The sequence below is a fragment of the Delphinapterus leucas genome, chromosome 4, assembly GCF_059928025.1.
Source record: "Delphinapterus leucas isolate spDelLeu-1000000601 "Yukka" chromosome 4, BTC_Dleu_Yukka2, whole genome shotgun sequence".
NCBI classification, from domain to species: Eukaryota; Metazoa; Chordata; class Mammalia; order Artiodactyla; family Monodontidae; genus Delphinapterus; species Delphinapterus leucas.
The window spans coordinates 13,488,149-13,506,312 of record NC_143132.1 but is presented as its reverse complement, the minus strand read 5'-3'; the positions used below and the strand labels follow the sequence as shown (position 1 = coordinate 13,506,312).

At 45.3% G+C, this 18,164-nt stretch overlaps 1 pseudogene across 1 annotated transcript in view; it reads right to left on the bottom strand.

The window, feature by feature from the left end:
- Positions 1-18,164, bottom strand: part of LOC115802338 (small ubiquitin-related modifier 2 pseudogene) — a 296,470-nt pseudogene that overhangs the window by 129,971 nt on the left and 148,335 nt on the right. The window contains exon 6 of the transcript XR_016392965.1: positions 6,757-6,924. The product of XR_016392965.1 is annotated as a small ubiquitin-related modifier 2 pseudogene (transcript). The remainder of the gene's footprint in view (positions 1-6,756; positions 6,925-18,164) is intronic.

The following is an 18,164-nucleotide window of genomic DNA, read 5'->3' as shown; positions in this document are numbered from 1 at the left end:
AAAGAAAAGTTCAAATGAGGGACTCTCTTTACTGAGTCAGCTAAAAGGATTCAAAATTACAAAGAGCAAAAAAAAAAAAAAATTACAAAGAGCCAAAACTCAGTTTTGAAACGCTCTTCCTGTTTATAGTGAATAAATTCCCCAAATGCAGAGGAATTAGATTTTAATGAAAGTCTCTGCTAGCATGTTCTTTGCTCAATCGCATTTTGGCTAAACTAGCTTAACCCTTCCTAGAACCTAGAAATTCTGACACAGTGATCAACCCGATGGGGACCAAGTTACTGACTGCTCTTAAGATACAGTCAGCTTTATTTTCCATCTTATAATCATAATTTAGTTCCATTTTGCGGACACTAACGGATTTCACTGTCTATCTCTTCTACACTTAGGCCAGTGGTTCTCCAGGTGTGGTCCCCCAACCACAGGAGCAGCAGCAGCTCCTGGGAACTTGTGAAAAATGCAAATTTTTGAGGCCCCACTGAAAACCTACTGAATCAGAAACCTTAGGGGCGGGGCGAGCTTGTGTTTAACAAGGCTTCCGGGTGATTCTGATGCACGTTAGACTTCGAGCACCACTGCCTCAGGCCATGGAAACCATCCCCCAGGCTTCACCAGGGTGGTGGCCCTACGGATGTCTCAAACACATAGCTCCTCCGTCCATGTCCGTCACCCTCCTTGCAAACGGCAGAAACTCAGACTTTCTCCTTTCTTAGGTCTTTCTGGAAGTCTCAAAATCGGGTTGCCTCTCACAGGCAACCTCTACTCCAGCTCCGGTTCCACATCTCTCTAGAATGACAGAGGTTCCATGGTCCACTGTCACTCTGCACTGACTTCGTGCTACTCAGATCCAAGCACATTGGTCCTCCCGCCATGGGCCACCATCACACCCCACCCTGAGCCCCAATGCCCTTGGGACACTGCTAACCCCCTCCTTCCTGCAATCACACCCCTGCCCGTCTCTCCATCTCTCTGGGAACCTTGCTGCTGTCTCTGGGCCATAGGAAACATCTATCCCCCACCAGGCCTCCCTCGTCAGTCGGGGAGCCCAGCTAGCTTCCTTTGGCTGAAAGCTGTAAGTCTGGTCCCAGAAGCAAAGAGCGCCAACTAGTGGGGGTGTGAAGAGCTAAGAAGTTTTTTTTTTTAAGCAGGATTTACAAAGGCTGATGATTCCTATGAGAGAAATAGGAGATCCAAGTTTTCTCCAGCACTACACAAGTCAAAGAAATGAGAGGAACATCCTATCCTGGAAATTGACTGACGCAGAGTCTTTAGGGTGGACAGAAGACAGCACTGAGGTTGCAGCCGTGAATGTGTGTATGTAAGACAGACAGAGAGAAAAAGAGAAACGGAGAGAGAGACAGCAGTCGTAGTGAGCTCCCCCTGTCATTGGCAGGCAGATAAGTCGCTCGATGGTCTCCTGTGTCTGATGGTAACTTACACAAAAGTGTGAAAGCAGCAGGAGTGTAAAACATTAAGGTCATCTCATCACTGGGAGATGTTACAAAGATCCCCTGAAAAGCTTTAAACCAGCGACAAAAACCAAAACCAGGTAAGTAGCTCACAAAATGACTGTGCTCTGGACACTTAGATGGAGCTGTCCTTCAGTCTGGGGGCTATTTCGAACCTCTCCCTGCCCCTGCAACATCAGTGCTGGCTCCCGATTTTAAAAGCTTCCCCCCAGCACATAATTCCAAATATCCTCAAGAGGGAAACAGCATGCCACTGAAAATGAAACTCCTGAAATAATCCAAGAGCTAAGAGAAGAGGAACAGGAGCAGCTGTGGGTTAAATTTAAAATAATAAAAAGCAGCAAAAAATATTAAAAACTAGACATTTTAAATAAAGGGGGACATCCTAAATTTCTCTGTCTAGATAAGGGTGGATAAAGAACAAACACTAGCAAAGTTTCTATAAGGAACCAGGGAGGAAATCTTTCAAGCTTTGGGGCCCGTTCAACTCTGCCATATAAAGTGCAAAAGCAGCCGCTGAAATAAACAAATGGGCGTGGCCATGTTCCAATAAATTTTATTTACAAAAAACAGGTGACAGGTCAGATTTGGCCTGCAGCCTATGGTTTGCCAGCTCCTGGGTATCAAATGTATGTATGTATGGAGTGCAGAATTGGGCAGAAATTATATATATATTTATATATAAATATATTATATTTATTTCTAATAAACATATTAGAAAGTATATTTCATCTGCTCTTTTCAAGAAAGAATATGATAATCAATATAATAATATTCCTTCCTCAGATACTCCTGTGTCTAGATGGGAAGATCTCCCCTCACACACTAATTTGTGTCACTCATCTGTACTTCTCATTGTAGACTACATTATTCTCCCTTGCATCAAGTCCCTGTCTTTGTGCCCCTGAGAAAGGGATATTATAAAATGGATTATTATCCTGCTTCTTCAAAATAAGCAGATGAAATGTACTGTCTAGAGCTGGCTAGTCCCCTCATCACGTGTGCTTATACTTGACACCAGGTCCAGACCTCAGTGTCAGGGAAGGTGCAGGCAACGAACATGCAAACAGGGAAACCAGGCATCATCTCCCTCCACAGGGTTCCTGCCTCTAAATGAGATGGACACTGAATCCCAAAGTCATGAGCATGACTTGGCTGGTCTCCCTGCAACACCAGCTGGGGTTACGTCACCTGCCCAAGTTCAACATCTGGAAATCCGCACAATGACCCTGGTGGATGGATGGGAGTGGTGCTCAGGGAGCATTCTTCCAAGTTCATGGGGACTGCAAACAAGACATTGGGCAGATGGCAAAGGCCTAAAGGAAGAGTTATGATTTGGTTCCTCACCCCTGTACTTCATCCCACATCAGCAATCTCTCCAGAGCAAAGCTCCCGGGAGCCCATAGATCTGGCCACTCTGAAAGCACAAAAGAGAAAATTCCAGAGCCGCAGAGAAAAAACTCTGACAAGCCTCAGAAATGGTCAGGATTCATTTGCTTTGTAACATTAGGACACACAATCTGAGGATACCAACGTACAGGCTCCCTTCCTCATATGGATTTCCTTAACAGCCAGGGGAGCAGTTGAATGTCCATAAGAAACACATAAATCTACCGCATATGTACACGTCTGGCTCAGATGGTTTGCATCAGACTTAAAAGAGAAGTTGTCCTCTTTCTTCTCAAATCTAACAGTGAAGAATCCCAAAAGACACGAGAAGCTCTCAGAATGAATCAACCACAAACAGGAAACATTTCCTAACAGGACCAATTATGGATGGACGGAGGTGGGGGAAACAGCTCTTCCTATGTGTCTGGAGTGCAATCAGTAAAATCATCCCAGGTCAGCCGAGGACCCTCCCCCGCCTCCTCCTTGTCTCTTGTCCGACTTGATGACTTCCAGAACTAGGATATAAAAAGTCTTTGCAGCAGGAAGGGATACCAACCAGAACAGTATGGGCCTCTGAACGACAGGTGTCTGCGCTGTTGGACCTGGACCACAGAAAAGAGAAATTCTCTCTTCTCTTGCCACCGGTGCAGATGGATGGAATCTGAGGCTCATTTCCTCAGCAGGCAAAAACCCAGGGAAGAGGAACTGGGAAAGGTCACGTCCAAACAAATCTATCAAGCAAACTAAGAGAGTCCCGGAATGTGCAGGCGGACATGCACCGCCCACGAGAGGAGAAAGCAAGCCCTGACTTGAAAGAGTCAACTTCTCTGAGGACCCCTCCTGCAAGTGGCCCGGAGAAAGCCCTACATGCTCAGCTGGTCAGACGGGTCCATGAAGGCAGGAAGCCACGAGAAAAGGTGTAGCCCCTGACAGATGGGGAATGTTCTCTGTGATTCTTCCAGCAATGAGCGACTCCCTCCACCTGTAACACTAAAACTCACATGACATTAGCACTTGATACAAAACACATGGGAGAGCCTCAGTTTTACAAGGTCTTCTTACCCTTCGGCCCCCAAAGAAAGAGAATCTCGTTCCATCTAAGATAGCTTTATAATGTGCTTAACACAAGGCTGGGAATTTTTAGCAAAGTTAGCAAGAATTTATAGTAATATTCCAGTACTGATTATCTTATTACCAACATCAGTAATAATATTCGTGGCAGTCACTGAAGCACATGTTCCTCCCAGAGATGAAAGCTAAGTCACCATTAAGCAAACCCATTGAGTTAGTGAACAAATTACCTTCTGTAAGCATAGCCACTGAAGATATCCTCTCAAAGTCCACACGCCCATGTGTAGAAACTGGAAGCACGTGCCCCTTCTCTCCCTCCGTTTTCTAATCCAGGAATCAGGGACGTGGGTTGATCAATTACTGATGCTAGAAACCAATGCAACTAAAATGTACCACCTTGCCTGCTCCCGGGTTGCTTTTCTTGGTACCAAGACTTTTCTCTCCTCCATCATATGGTGCGATGATGGGACTGCCGCTGCCTCTTCTGGGTTTAACATTCTCAGCATCTCCTCCATTTTCTCGATATTGCTTTCCTTTCAAGGGCCCTGTGACTGCATTTTACTGCCTAAGGAAGGGAATTTGGGGTCTTTTAAGCTCCTGGGTGATTTGGAAAGAATACTGGCCTCTGTTTCTGGCCATGACCCAACAGGATGCTTTCTTCACATCGTCTCTTCCACCCATCTCTTCCGTGTCTGGCTCTCAGCCACCACCCAGGTAAAGCTCATCTCTCACCTAGCTCCTAAGAGGCCTCCATCCACACCTCCACCAGCCAACCGGCCTTCCCGATGGTACCCGAGGGATTTCTCTGAAAGACGGATGGTAGGTGTCATTCTCCCCTCCTGAATGACTCTCCGTGGGTTTTTATTTTCTGCTGGTACAATTCAAACTCCTTAGTGCTACCTTTAAAAAGGCCTCCACAACACAACTCCCACTGAACTTTCTCTTTTCCCTTCTGCACAGGCCCTCACAAACCCCACCCACCAGCACCACAGAATGAGTTCTCTTCCTCCCCCATTGAGCCCTGCTGCCCCTCCCCCAGCCCTGCACACCTTCCCCACACCCTCACCCCCCAACACTTGCTCACCTTCTACTCACCCTGCAGGATCCACCTCAAGGGCTGTGCATCCCACAAAGTGATCTTTAGTCCCCGCTCACTCTCACCCCCCAACACTTGCTCACCTTCTACTCACCCTGCAGGATCCACCTCAAGGGCTGTGCATCCCATAAAGTGATCTTTAGTCCCCGCTCAGGGCCTCTGCCCCACTGTGCTTACACTCTGACACAGATTAAGGCTTATGTTACAATTACTGATCATCACGTCTATCTTCTCCGCAAATTGTAAACTCCTTGATAGTCATCATCCCCCAGGAGCCCCAGCACCAGCTCTGCTGCTTCACATACAGTAAACAATCAACAGATACAAACCAAACTAGGAAATGAGTAAACGCAACTAAAACACTGGCAAAGAGCGAAGAGTCTAGATGTACCCTCTGCTTCGCCTCGGAACCTGATCAGACCCACTGAAAACAGGTGCTTAGAGCAGTGAGGACTTTCATAGCTATCGGCCTGCCCCTGGGATTCATAAAGAGATGTTCTCATTGTATCTGAACCAAGGAGTACTAACCTTCTGTTGTTCTGCGAGGCCTAGATATTTTCCATTAAGCCAAGATAAACGCAGGGATTTATTGAATACGCATCTCACCACCATCCCTCACTAATTAGGCAGTTAAATTCTACAAGCAGACTTAGCCTGAGAGGGTCTCACGGCTGGAACTACAGGGATCTTCCGACACTATCAGAACTTGGGAGACAATTTTGGGTCACCTGGTCGTGGCCTCTGAAGTGAATCGAAGTAACATGAAATATGACCCAAGCAAAGGCCCTGATCTGGAGCTGAATCGCCACAAGTCACAGGAACGAAACACATGGTCTCTAATAGGGATTCTGCCGTAATAGGCACGATATTCTCTTGCCATCAAGAAGGCAGAGAGCAGGAGTATCCATTCCAGAACCTTCGCAGATCGGTCACACCTACGGTCCCCATGGGCACCACGGACACTGCAAACACTGTCAACCACATTCTAACCACACAATCAGGTGTGCAGGGGACGCATTCATGGTGGCTGTCAACATGCTGACCTGGCATGACAGTCTCACTGAAAAGGAGCCCACGCCTGAAGGTGTGGCGGGCACCCCACGTGGTTACCAGGGGAAAAGGGCTCCAGGCAGAGAGAACAGGCAGGGCGGGGGCTTTGAGGCAGGGGTCTGCCTGGTATATCTGAGCCACAGCCAGAGTGGAGGAAGCAGGGGGAGAAAGTAGAGGGGGGAGGGGGGAGCTCCTGCCGGACACTGAAACCACGTAAACACTTTGGTTTTGATGCTGACAGGTGGGGAGCGTGTTTGAAAAGAACAGGAAGGTTTTGAGCAGTATGTCTGACCTAAAAGGTGCCCCCTGGCTACTGTCTGGGGACAGATAGTGGAAGGGCAAGACAAGAGCAGAGGGGCCAATTCTGGAAAAGGCTCCACAGAATCCACGCATGCATCACACAGCTGCTGTCTTGAGTTAGGGTCGATGCACCTGCTACCAACATGGATTTAAGAACATCCAGGGGTGTCCCCCTCACCTACCCCAGCAGCTCTGGACAGAAGCACCGCGGCAGCCCTAACAAGGGAGAGCTCGTGACTCTGGATGAAAGAGAGATTTCTGCAGCCCTTCAGGCCCTCTACACGGCAGCTCTCAGCAGAAAGGCGATCAATGAACTCAGTCCAGCTTTAAACATGGGGAGTTAGAGAGGTCACCCCAAATGAAAAGGAAACCAAGACCGACCTTCTCGTGGGAGCTCCCCTGTTAACATGGAGAACAGGCGCACCGCCAGGGAAGAAAGGCAGCCAGCCAACACCGACGGCTCAGGACTCCGCACAGTAATCGGTCTCAAAGAGCAGCCCTTCAGAGCGAGGTGTGTGGCGAGGCCTCTCAGAACTGGCCCTTCTTTTCCTGCCGCCAAACAAAAGAAAGGGGGGGTTCAGTGTTACACACTCCGGTGGCTTTAAAGCCCAGCTGTGTCCCAGGCCTGCTGTCCCTCCACTGAGTCACAGCCGAAGGTGCAAGCAAAGCGCTCTCTGCGCCCCTCCCTCGGTCTCCCCCAGGCACGGCTGATATCCCAGAGCTTCCCAGCCAGGAACTCCCACCCTGCAACGAGCTCAGCGCTGGCCACGTCCAAGGCCTTGGGCGAGTCACTAAACACCTCTGGCCTCCCCTTCCTCCTCTCTACGATGAGAATTCAGTGAGATCATTCATGAATGCCCCCCTTACCTGGATGGCACTCAGGCATGGGGAATTATTCTTGGGATCATTATTGCATGCGTCCATGAATGCATGAGAAATTTATTTCTTGGAAGCAATGTAAAATAACGAAAAGATTCACCGGTACCAGTGAGCAAGAGATGCATCATCATTAAACAACAAAGTGATAAAAACAGGGTGGTGACACATTTTGTATAGTGATGGGCCATTTTAAACATGTATTTAAAGTAAAGAAGACCCACCTCGAGCAAAATGCCACCTTCCCCAAGAACTTGACCCTTCGTGAACAGATAAACCTCATCAGTACTTGCAAGGGAACTGCTAAGATGAGCACATTTAGACACTGATATGACAGCACTTAAAATACTCCTTCTGGACACGAATTCAGCAGTAAAATACATTAGACGCATTTAAAGTTCACACCCTTGGATCCAGTAAATCTGTATCTCGAATTTTTAATCTAGAGATATAATAAAAGATGCAGGGCTTCCCTGGTGGTGCAGTGGTTGAGAGTCCGCCTGCCAGTGCAGGGGATACGGGTTCGTGCCCCAGTCCAGGAGGATCCTGCATGCCGCGGAGCGGCTGGGCCCGTGGGCCATGGCCGCTGGGCCTGCGCGTCGGAGCCTGTGCTCTGCAACGGGAGAGGCCACGGCAGTGAGAGGCCCGCGTACCGCAAAAAAAAAAAAAAAAAAGCAAAGATTTATACATAAGCCCCACAACTAAGAAAATCAAGAAGTGGAAAACTAAATGTTGAACCAGAAGAAACAAGTTAAAGTCTGCTACAGCCCTATGAAAAACTACTATGCAATTTTTAAAAGGGTGACTTTAGGAAAAATATCTATCAGGAAAGTTTGAGCTCCCTGAAAAAAGTGGTAAATGGATTAGACTGGATTAGAAGCATACACTTGACTTTGTCACATAATAATACATCATAGTACAGAAAACAGGCTTTGAAAGGAAGAAAACTCCTTGGGGCCAAAAGCATGGTCCAGGCGAGTGAGATCAGCCACTCTGCCTGTGGACAGACCTAGGGGTCAGAGCCTCCCACTTTCCCGACACCCCTCTGGATGCTCCAAAAATCTCAAGGAATTGAGTGTGAAAAACAACTATTTCAAGAAGGCTTATTAAGGGATATTTGTGAAAGAATTTTCCAGCATCCTGTATGCAAGTCAACTTGAAGCCTCTGAAGATAAATGAATTCAACATAGGTGCTCAGCAAAGAATGCAAGATTGTCCAAAATGTTGCACCAATTTAGAATTGAAGTGACCACCTGATTTGTTTGTTGTTGTTACTGCTTTGGTGATGGTGGTTTTAGCCAAATCTATTCTTCTCAAATCTTTTCTCAACAACGTAGCATTGCCTTCAGAACTCAAATTTCTATGTAGTTAGTTAAATGGTGTCCCTGAAAATTCACCTCCACCTGGTTCTGTCCACGTAGCTCCATACAGGGATCTTATTTGGAAACAGGGTAGGGTCTTTGCAGATGTAATGAAGTTAAGATGAGGTCACAGTGGATTAGAATGAGCCCTAAAGCCAACGACTGGTGGCATTAAAAGAAGAGGAGACACACAGAGAATAAGGTCATGTGAAGACAGAGGCAGAAATTGATTGGTGCAGCTACAAGTCGAGGAATGCTAGAGACTGCCAGAAGCCACCAGAAGCCAAGAAGAGGCAAGGAAGGATTCGTTCCTAGAGCCTTCAGAAGAAGCATGACTCGCCAACACCTAGATTTTGGACTTCTGGACTCCAGAAATATGAGAGAATGAAATTCTGTTGTAGGCCACCAAGTTGGTGGTGATTTGTTAGGACAGCCCTAGTACACTAATACAGTGTACAAGCAGAAGTCCCAAAGACAAGAGAAGATAAACACACAAAGAAGGATTGCTATGGACTGAATGTTTGTGTCCCCCCAAAATTCATATGTTGAAGCCCTAATCCCCAATGTGATATTATCTGGAGGTGGGCCTTTTGGGGAGGTGATTAGGTCATAAGGGTGGAGTTCTCATGAATGGAATTAGTGCCCTTCTAAGAAGAGACATGGGAGAATCTCTCTCTCTGCTGTCAGAGGATACAACAGAAGATGTTCCTCTACAAGCCAGGAAGATGACTCTCACCCGTGCCTTGATCTTGACCCGTGCCTTGATCTTGGACTTCCCAGTCTTCAGAACCATGAGAAATAAATGTGTGTAGTTTAAGTCTATGATGCTATTGTTAAAACTGCTTGAGCTAACTAAGACAGGATTACCAGAAGGAAAGTGTGCTACAGACACACATTATTTTATAGCTCCATCTCAGACGGGTATAGGGAGTGGGAGACAGTTAGGAAGAAAAGCTGAAAGACATAAATAACGTTAAGAGTTTATTAGCAGTTATCTTGTTTCTCAGACCAGAGGTTCCTAAGCATCTGTGTGCATAAGCATTACCCAGCAAGAGCATTAGAATGCAGACTCCTGAGTCCTCCCATCCCAGACCCTGATGCAATCGATAGTATGTTTTTAACAAGTACCCTCACGTTCTGACAAAGCTGGACTCCTGCTCACACTTAGAAAGACTCTGCTGGGGATTCAACATGTACATAGAACAGAAACATCCTCTTTGGAGATGCCCATCTATGTACCTCTCCAGCCTGGTCTCTCAGGTCCCTCTCCAGCAACCCCAGAGCACATGACCCCTTCATGCCTGAGCTCACACCATCCATGACTGCTGCCAGGAATGTTCTGCACCTCCTTTGCACCCGCCTTTGCCTGGCTACTCCTGCACTCATCACCACAGGCCTGACTGCCTCCAAGAAGTCTCCCTGACCATGAACTGACCACTCACTCATTCATTCACCATCTCTCGAGAGCCTACGAAGAACGAATGTTCTTGGTACCCAGAAAGATGAGCTCCACAGAATTGATATTCTTGTAGGTAAAGACATAATAAACACACACGTAGTGGCTAGGAGCTGGACTCTGGAGCCAGACTGCCTGGCCTCGAATCCCGGGACAAGCTCTACCCACCACAGTTGCCAGGATTCACTGAGTTGATACTTGTAAGAGTGCAATAAAAGATCATTACTACTCAATAAACAAGATAATTTCAGATTCCCATACACACAATAATAAGCAGAGTACCTAGTACTAGAGTAACCTAGTACTCTAGTACTAGGTACCTAGTACTCTACCATGGGGTGGACATCATGCGGTATGGGAGGATTATTTAGGGTAAACTTTCTTTTTTTTAAAGATTTATTTTTTTGATATGGACCATTTTTAAAGTCTTTATTGAATTTGTCACAATATTGCTTCTGGTTTTCTTATGTTTTGGTTTTTTGGCCATGAGGCATGTGAGATCTTAGCTCCATGACCAGGGATCGAACACACACACCCTGCATTGGAAGGTGAAGTCTAACCACTGGACCACCAGGAAGTCCCTAGGGTAGGCCTTGAAGGAGCTGTGTCATGAGGCTTGGCCAGTCTCAGGGATCCGACACTTTAGTTCCCAGGTGACAAAATCTCAGATGTCAGAGAGCTGTTATCCAGCATCTCTGCATGCAACATGCCCCTTGGCAAGGACTTATCTATTCCCATCATAAAGATTTGAGCGAGACAGTCCTTCAAGCAGCTCTTACAGCAGGGGGGCTGACGGACGGAGGCACAGCAAGAGAAGGACAAGGCAGATACTCCTGGTGGCTGTGAGCAATGGTGATCAGCCTCAGGTCCATTTGATGCCATCCTTGGGGAACCCACAGAAATTCTAAAAGATGCTACAGGTGAATAAGAGTTCCACAGGCCCAGGTAAAAGCAAGGATGACAACGTTAATTACCAATGCCAATGCAACTGCATGCTGGGGAGGCCTGCTGACAATATGAACTCTACGTCTGCAACCATGGGATACTTCCCTGATTACCGTGTAGGGTACTCCAGGGTGGGGATGCATCTGTCTTTGAATGCACACAAACTAGAGCTAGCGGCATATAATAAATGTAGTGTTGGATGAGTAAAGGAACGAATCTACAAATGGTCCTGGGTAATAATACATCAAAACATAACACTATATATACCTGAAACTAATATAATATGGTAAATCAACTTTATTTCGGTTAAAACACATACACCATGATGGTTAGATTGCCTGGAAATGGTAATGGCTGGATCTTGCATGCCACAGCATTTTTGATCATCTTGTAGGATCCTAGATATCAAGGTAAGTGATGTTTGATGAAGCAGGCCCTAAAGCTATGATGGTCTGGTCCAAGATCTCACATCTATTTACCAGGCATGACAGGTACTATCCATAAATGGCAGCTCATAGCATCCATTTCCACCTGTAAGTTTAGGCCGAGAAAAACTTGATACCCTGCAGCTGCTGGCACCATTCAACTCCTTCCTGCCTGTCTCCCAACTTCTTATGTTTCTATGTCCCAGTGAATCTAAAAGAAGTGCCTGATCATTTACTGCTTTAAAAAGTTCTGACGCCTTCAGCACTGACACTTCGAAGGAACCAGCTCCCTCCAGAAGAGTGTGGTGCCCTCTAGAAAAGCCTCTAGGGGATATGCCACCTCCACTCCCACTCATGGTGAGTCATAATTAGGAGGGGAATGCTGAGGGTACCCAGAATTAAAGGATGCAAATCTGAGATCTGTAGGATAAAGCTTCCACCCTTTGCTTTAAGATACTTCACAACCCTCCCTGCCTCCATCCTGTAGCTGGTCCCCAGGCTGTGGCCACAACAGGCTTCTTGATGCCCCATCCCTGATGAACACACTGAGTATCTTTACACTTTTGCTCGTGACCTCTGTTCAGAAGTTCCTTTCCCTCCGCACACATCGTGGCTTCCTAAGACATTTTATTCATCTGTCAAAATCCCAATCAGGCATCATCACCGCTCCCCCTAAAGATTCCCTTGAATGCTTCAGGGAGATCCACCCATGTTCCAGTACCCACGGTCCAGACTCTGGGACACCCATCAGCATGGGCTGTCTGCCCTATGACAGGGTGAGCTCCTGAAGGACACGAACAGGGTCTCACTTTTTACCACATCATCATCGCCAACAGAGTCACTTAATAGACACTGATTGGAGGGATGTCCCAGTGTGAGATCTGTGGACAGCAAGCATCCTGAAGATAAGTCAGAGCTCCCCTCACCTCTGCCCATTATACACTTTCAAAGCACCCAAAGTTTCTCCATTACAGAAATCAGCACTTTGTGATTAATATCTAGATAGAAATTCACTTAATGTCCACCTTCCCCACAAGACAGAGAGCTCTTTAGAGCCAAGGGGATGTGTCTGGAATTTACTGCCCTATCTCTTGGCCCCAGCCCTACATCTGGCTCTTGGCACTAGGAGCAATCAAATGGTGATAAACGAACCCCTCACATGTGAGATCAGTTGACATCTTGGAAAGTTAGACAGGAACCTCACAAACATTATGCTGAGTTAAAGAAGCCAGTCACAAAAGGCCACAAATTTATGATCCCATTTATATGAAACATCCACAATAGGCAAGTCCATAGAGACAGAAAGTAGATTAGTGATTGTCTAGGGTGGAGTGAGGGGGAGGTCTGGAGGGAAACTGGCAGTGACTTTGGATGGGTATAAGGTCTCTTCTGAAATTGACTGTGGTGATCATTGCACAGCCCTGCGAATATGCTAAAAATCACTGGCTTGTGCACTTTACATGGTGAATCACATGGTATATGAATTATATCTCAGTAAAGCTGTTCAAAAAAAAGTTATACAAGTTCTGCAGTGAGGATACTCCAAGATTAAGTCAGCTCAAGAAGGGTAAATGGTATCATCAGGAGAAACCATGGAAATCTTTAGAAGACATATAAGTTTTTAATAGATGCAGATTTTATTTTATTTAGTATCCTATAACTAGAACTTAAGAGAATGCTTGAAAGCATCTGAATTTCTTATTTTTTTTTTTTTTTTTATTTTTATTTTTTTTTGAATTTCTTATTTTTAAAGTACTGGAAACTGAGATGCAGAAGTTCAGTGATTTGTCTAAGGTCTTACATCCAGTTTGTAGTAGCTTAAGGTCCAAACTCAATCACAGTAGCATCATTTACAGCAGTCAAAAGATGGAAGCAACCCAAGTATCCATGGACAGGTGACTGGTTAAACAAAACATGATATATAAAAAAAAAAAAAAAAAAAAAAAACATGATATATATATTCAAGAGGGTATTATTCAGCCTTAGAAAGGAAGGAATCCCTGCCACATGCTACAACATGAATGAAACTTGAGACATTATGCTAAGCAAAAGGAGCCAGACACAAAATAACAAATACTGTATGATTCCACTTATATGAGGGACCTAGGATAATTGAATCCATTAGAAATAGAAAGTAGAATGGTGGTTGCCAGGGCCTGGGGGAGGAAGGAATAGGGAACTGTGGTTTAATGGGTACCGTTTCAGTTTTGCAAGATAGAAAGAGTTCTACAAATTGATTACACAGCAATGTGAACATACTACTGACCTGTACACTTCGAAATGGTTAAAATGATGAATTTCATGGTACGTGTATTTTATCACGATTCACAATAATTTTTTTAAAAAAGAGAGAGAGGTCCAACCTCAAGTGTCCTAACTCTTACCCTAACCACACTCTGAGGCGTGGCCCTCCCAGACCCAGCAGAAACGCTCCCATAAAAAGGCGAAGCACGTTCTGCTCTGTCAGACTTCACTGACAGAGAAATGAGACTCAGTTTCTCCAAGGGACTGCTTCCAAGGAATTTCAAGAATTTTAACAGATCTCAGCAGCACTGATCAGTGCACAGATCAATAAAAGAGAGGCCACTCCACAGGTCTGAGTGTTCCCGGAACAAAGTCCTGCCAGAAGGTAAGTGGGTGGCTGCAAAAGGTAGCCAGTGATGGGGTCGCAGCGGGTCAGACAGCTTTCTCCAGGACAGAGCTTCTCAGACTGAACTGAGCATAGAACCAACCGGGGATCTTGTGAAAATGCAGGCTCTGGTTTGCCTGGGTGAGGCCTGAGAACCTGTATTTCTAACAGGTTCCCAAATGATGCAGGTGCGATGCTGGTCCCAGGAACCACTCTTTGCCACTTGGAGTGGCCAGGGTAGAGATGAAACTCCACACCACATTCCTCTCCCCAGATGAGAAGCTATCTTCGTGGGCTGGAGGCTCCACGGAATCATTCCGTCTTGAGTGGAACTAAGCACACCATCACAAGCCAATACATTTCAGCTACTTTTAGCTTGAGTTAGAAAACATACATATTCAAACTTTATGGTTTATGAAAATGTAAGTTTGATTTATATTAAAACTGGGTCAGGGGTTGACTGCTTGATTCTGGGGGGCCAGGAGTTGGGGGAACCAACTGTGGTCCATTCTTTAAAGGGAATATTAAATACGATTTAAAACTCAGAAATTGGTGGAATGTGGTCTAATATCTGATTCACAAACTTGTGCAAGTCCCTTGACAAGACATATGGCAAAAGCCACAACACAGAAAAAGCCCAAACATTCTGCTCTACACAGAGTCATAGACAACACGGTGTGTTTGTTTTTTTTGCGGTACGCGGGCCTCTCACTGCTGTGGCCTCTCCCGTTGCGGAGCACAGGCTCCGGACGCGCAGGCTCAGTGGCCATGGCTCACGGGCCCAGCAGCTCCGTGGCATGTGGGATCCTCCCGGACCGGGGAACAAACCCGCGTCCCCTGCATCGGCAGGCGGACTCTCAACCACTGTGCCACCAGGGAAGCCCGACAACACGCTTTTTTAACCTTGGTCTTCATGAAGTTTTGGTTTTCATGCCAGTTCCTCGTAGAAATTAACAAGGAAGGAAAGTCATCTGCATAGTAACAAGAGGTTTGTAAGTAAGGGCTGGAGCCTGCAATCAACAGGACAGATGTTACAGAGGAAAAGACAAGAGCCAAGAGAAATGAAAATGACGGCTTATGTTTTAGGGTTAGAGGTCACCAATTAAAATTAAAAGTATTAGGGAGGGGAAAAAAAAAACTTTTTAAAAAGAGAAAGCAAATAATTGGCTCCTTGCAATCAAAAACGATCCCAAAATACTCTCCAGAAACTGAAATGTGACCACAGAGAACTTTACAACTTTACACCAAATGAACTTCTAACTTTCAGTGCACTTGCTAATACCCGTTCCTATATCCATGTCAACTAATTAGCCTTCTGATTTTATTGCTGTGACAATTACTACCTCCCCAGAATAAGACAGGATGGTTTATCTATTACTCACAAGATCTACTAAGTGATTCTCTCAAGATTCCAAGCATGTAACTTCCACCTGTCTTTACTTGTTCCCAAGTTGATTTAATTAAAAAAACAAACAAACAAAAAAACTCCACCTAAAGGACACAAATAAACAACTCAAATAAAAACCTCAAGATGTTACAGGAGAAAGAATACACTGCTCAGTATTAGCCACTATGCAGTAAGAGAAGATTTTTCATGCTCTCTCCTGGTGGCGCCACTGGTACAATGTTTTTGTGTAAATTGGCAACATGTAAGAGTCTTTACAATGTTTAGATTCTTTGACCTAATAAATTCCTCTTCTGAGGCTCTATCCTTAAGAAATGATCCAAAATTTAGAAGAAGTGCCAGATGGAAATAAAGACATCCTCTGCAGTATTTAGTCACAATAGAATACAAATTAGACATGAATACCGGGGGGTTTTGTACTGTCATTGTAGCTAAACAGGAACTACATTTCCCAGAATCCCCTCTCCTGGGCAGTACTGGTTTAGGACAGGCCATGTGGGGAGTTCACCCAGGATCTGAAAGCACAAGTGGAGAAGCAGATGGGGTCACGGTGGTGAGCTCCTTATGGTGCGGCAGTGGGGACAGCCCCTTCAGCTCCTGAGCCAGACACATGTGCAGCTCCAAGGGCAGGGGCAGGGCGTCTTCTGCAAGTCACCCTGAGTCATCATCAAGGTGGGAGGTCGTGAGAGACTTGGGCTTCCATGTGTCCTGGCTCTCCCCGCTCCACCTGCGGCTGTTCTTCCTGACATGTCCAGCCAAACGCAGAGACAGCAGCCTTCCACAGACTTCTTGCAGCTCCCACAAGTGCACGGGGTCAACTTCCCATGAGAAATCCCATTTCCACACCCCTCACTATGATGGTTAATTTTATGTGCCTACATGACTAGGCTAAGGGATGCCTAGACAGTTAGTAAAACATTATTTCTGGGTGTGTCTGCAAGGGTGTTTCTAGATAAGATTTGCATTTGTATCAGTAGACTGAGTGAAAACTGATCACCCTCACTAATGTGGATGGATATCATCCAATTCACTGGGGGCCTGAGTAGAACAAAATGGTGGAGGAAGGGTGAGTTTGCTCTCTCTGGCCTAGGACATTCATCTTCTCCTGCCCTCAGACATTGGCACTCCTGTTTCTCAGGCCTTCATACTGGGACCAGGACCTACACCATCAGCTGCCCTAGTTCTCAGGCCTTCAGATTCTGATTCAATTACACAACTGGCTTTCTTGGGTCTCCAGCTTGCAAAGAGCAGGCAGACCATGAGACTTCTCAGCAATCATAATTGCATGAACCAATTCCTGTAATAAATCTCAACATCTCAGAGAGAGAGAGAGAGAGAGAGGGGTAGACTCTATTGGTTTGTTCTGTTTCTCTGGAGAACCCTGACTAATATACTCACCAAACCCTAACTGATACATAAACAATGCATGCAAATGAGATTCAAGTAAACTTCAGTATAGCATTCCACAGAATGTTAAACACTTGTTAAAACAGATATTTACAGAGTATTTAAGGACATTTGCAACACAACCATTTTTCCCATTAAATGAGGAGAAATGTCAAGATAGAAATTAAATTTATTTATTACACATACTATAAATAATAAACACAGGACAAAGAGAAAAAAAGACTCCATCAAAGTACAACTGAAAGGTAAACAGTTCAATCTAGGTTGAACTAGAAATTAGCTTTTGTTTCTTTCTTCTGGTATTTTGTAATTTTTTAATTTTCTATAAGTTTTCTCTATTTTTTAATAAATTTTATTTATTTATTTATTTATGGCTGCATTGGGTCTGTTGTTGCGTGTGGGCTTTCTCTAGTTGCAGCGAGCAGGTGCTACTCTTCGTTGCAGTGCGCGGGCTTCTCATTGGGGTGGCTTCTCTTGTTGCGGAGCATGGGCTCTAGGTGTGCGGGCTTCAGTAGTTGCAGCATGCGGGCTCAGTTGCAGCACGTGGGCCCTAGAGCACATGGGCTTCAGTAGTTGCGGCGCATGGGCTCAGTAGTTGTGGCTCGCGGGCTCTAAAGCTCAGGCTCAGTAGTTGCGGCACACAGGCTTAGTTGCTCCACGGCATGTGGGATCTTCCCGGACCAGGGCTCAAACCCGTGTCCCCTGTATTGGCAGGCGATTCTTAACCACTGAGCCACCAGGGAAGTCCCTCTATTTTTTTTTAGAATTAAAATTATTTAAGACTATGTGGAGAAGCTAAAGACCCAAAATAGCCAAAGTAATATTGAATAAGAAGAACAAAGTTGGAGGATTGACACTACCCAACTTCAAGACTTTCAACAAAGTTATGGTAATCAAGACAGTGTGGTATTGGCAAAAGAATACACAAATAGATCAATGGAACAAAACAGAGAGCCGAGAAACAGATCTGAATAAATAGAGTGAACTGATCTTTGACAAAGGAGAAAAGGAAATACAACAGAGAAAATACAGTCTTTTCAACAAATGGTGCTGGAACAACCTGACATCCACATGTAAAAAGAAGAATCTAGAAACAGACCTTATGCCCTTTACAAAAATCAACTCAAAATGGATCACAGACCTAAATGTAAAATGTAAAACTATAAAACTAAAACATGAAACCATAAAAGATACCATAGAAGAAAACCTAGATGACCTTGGCTCTGGCAATGGTTTTTTAGATACAACACCAGAAGCATGATTCATGAAAGAAATAACTGATAAG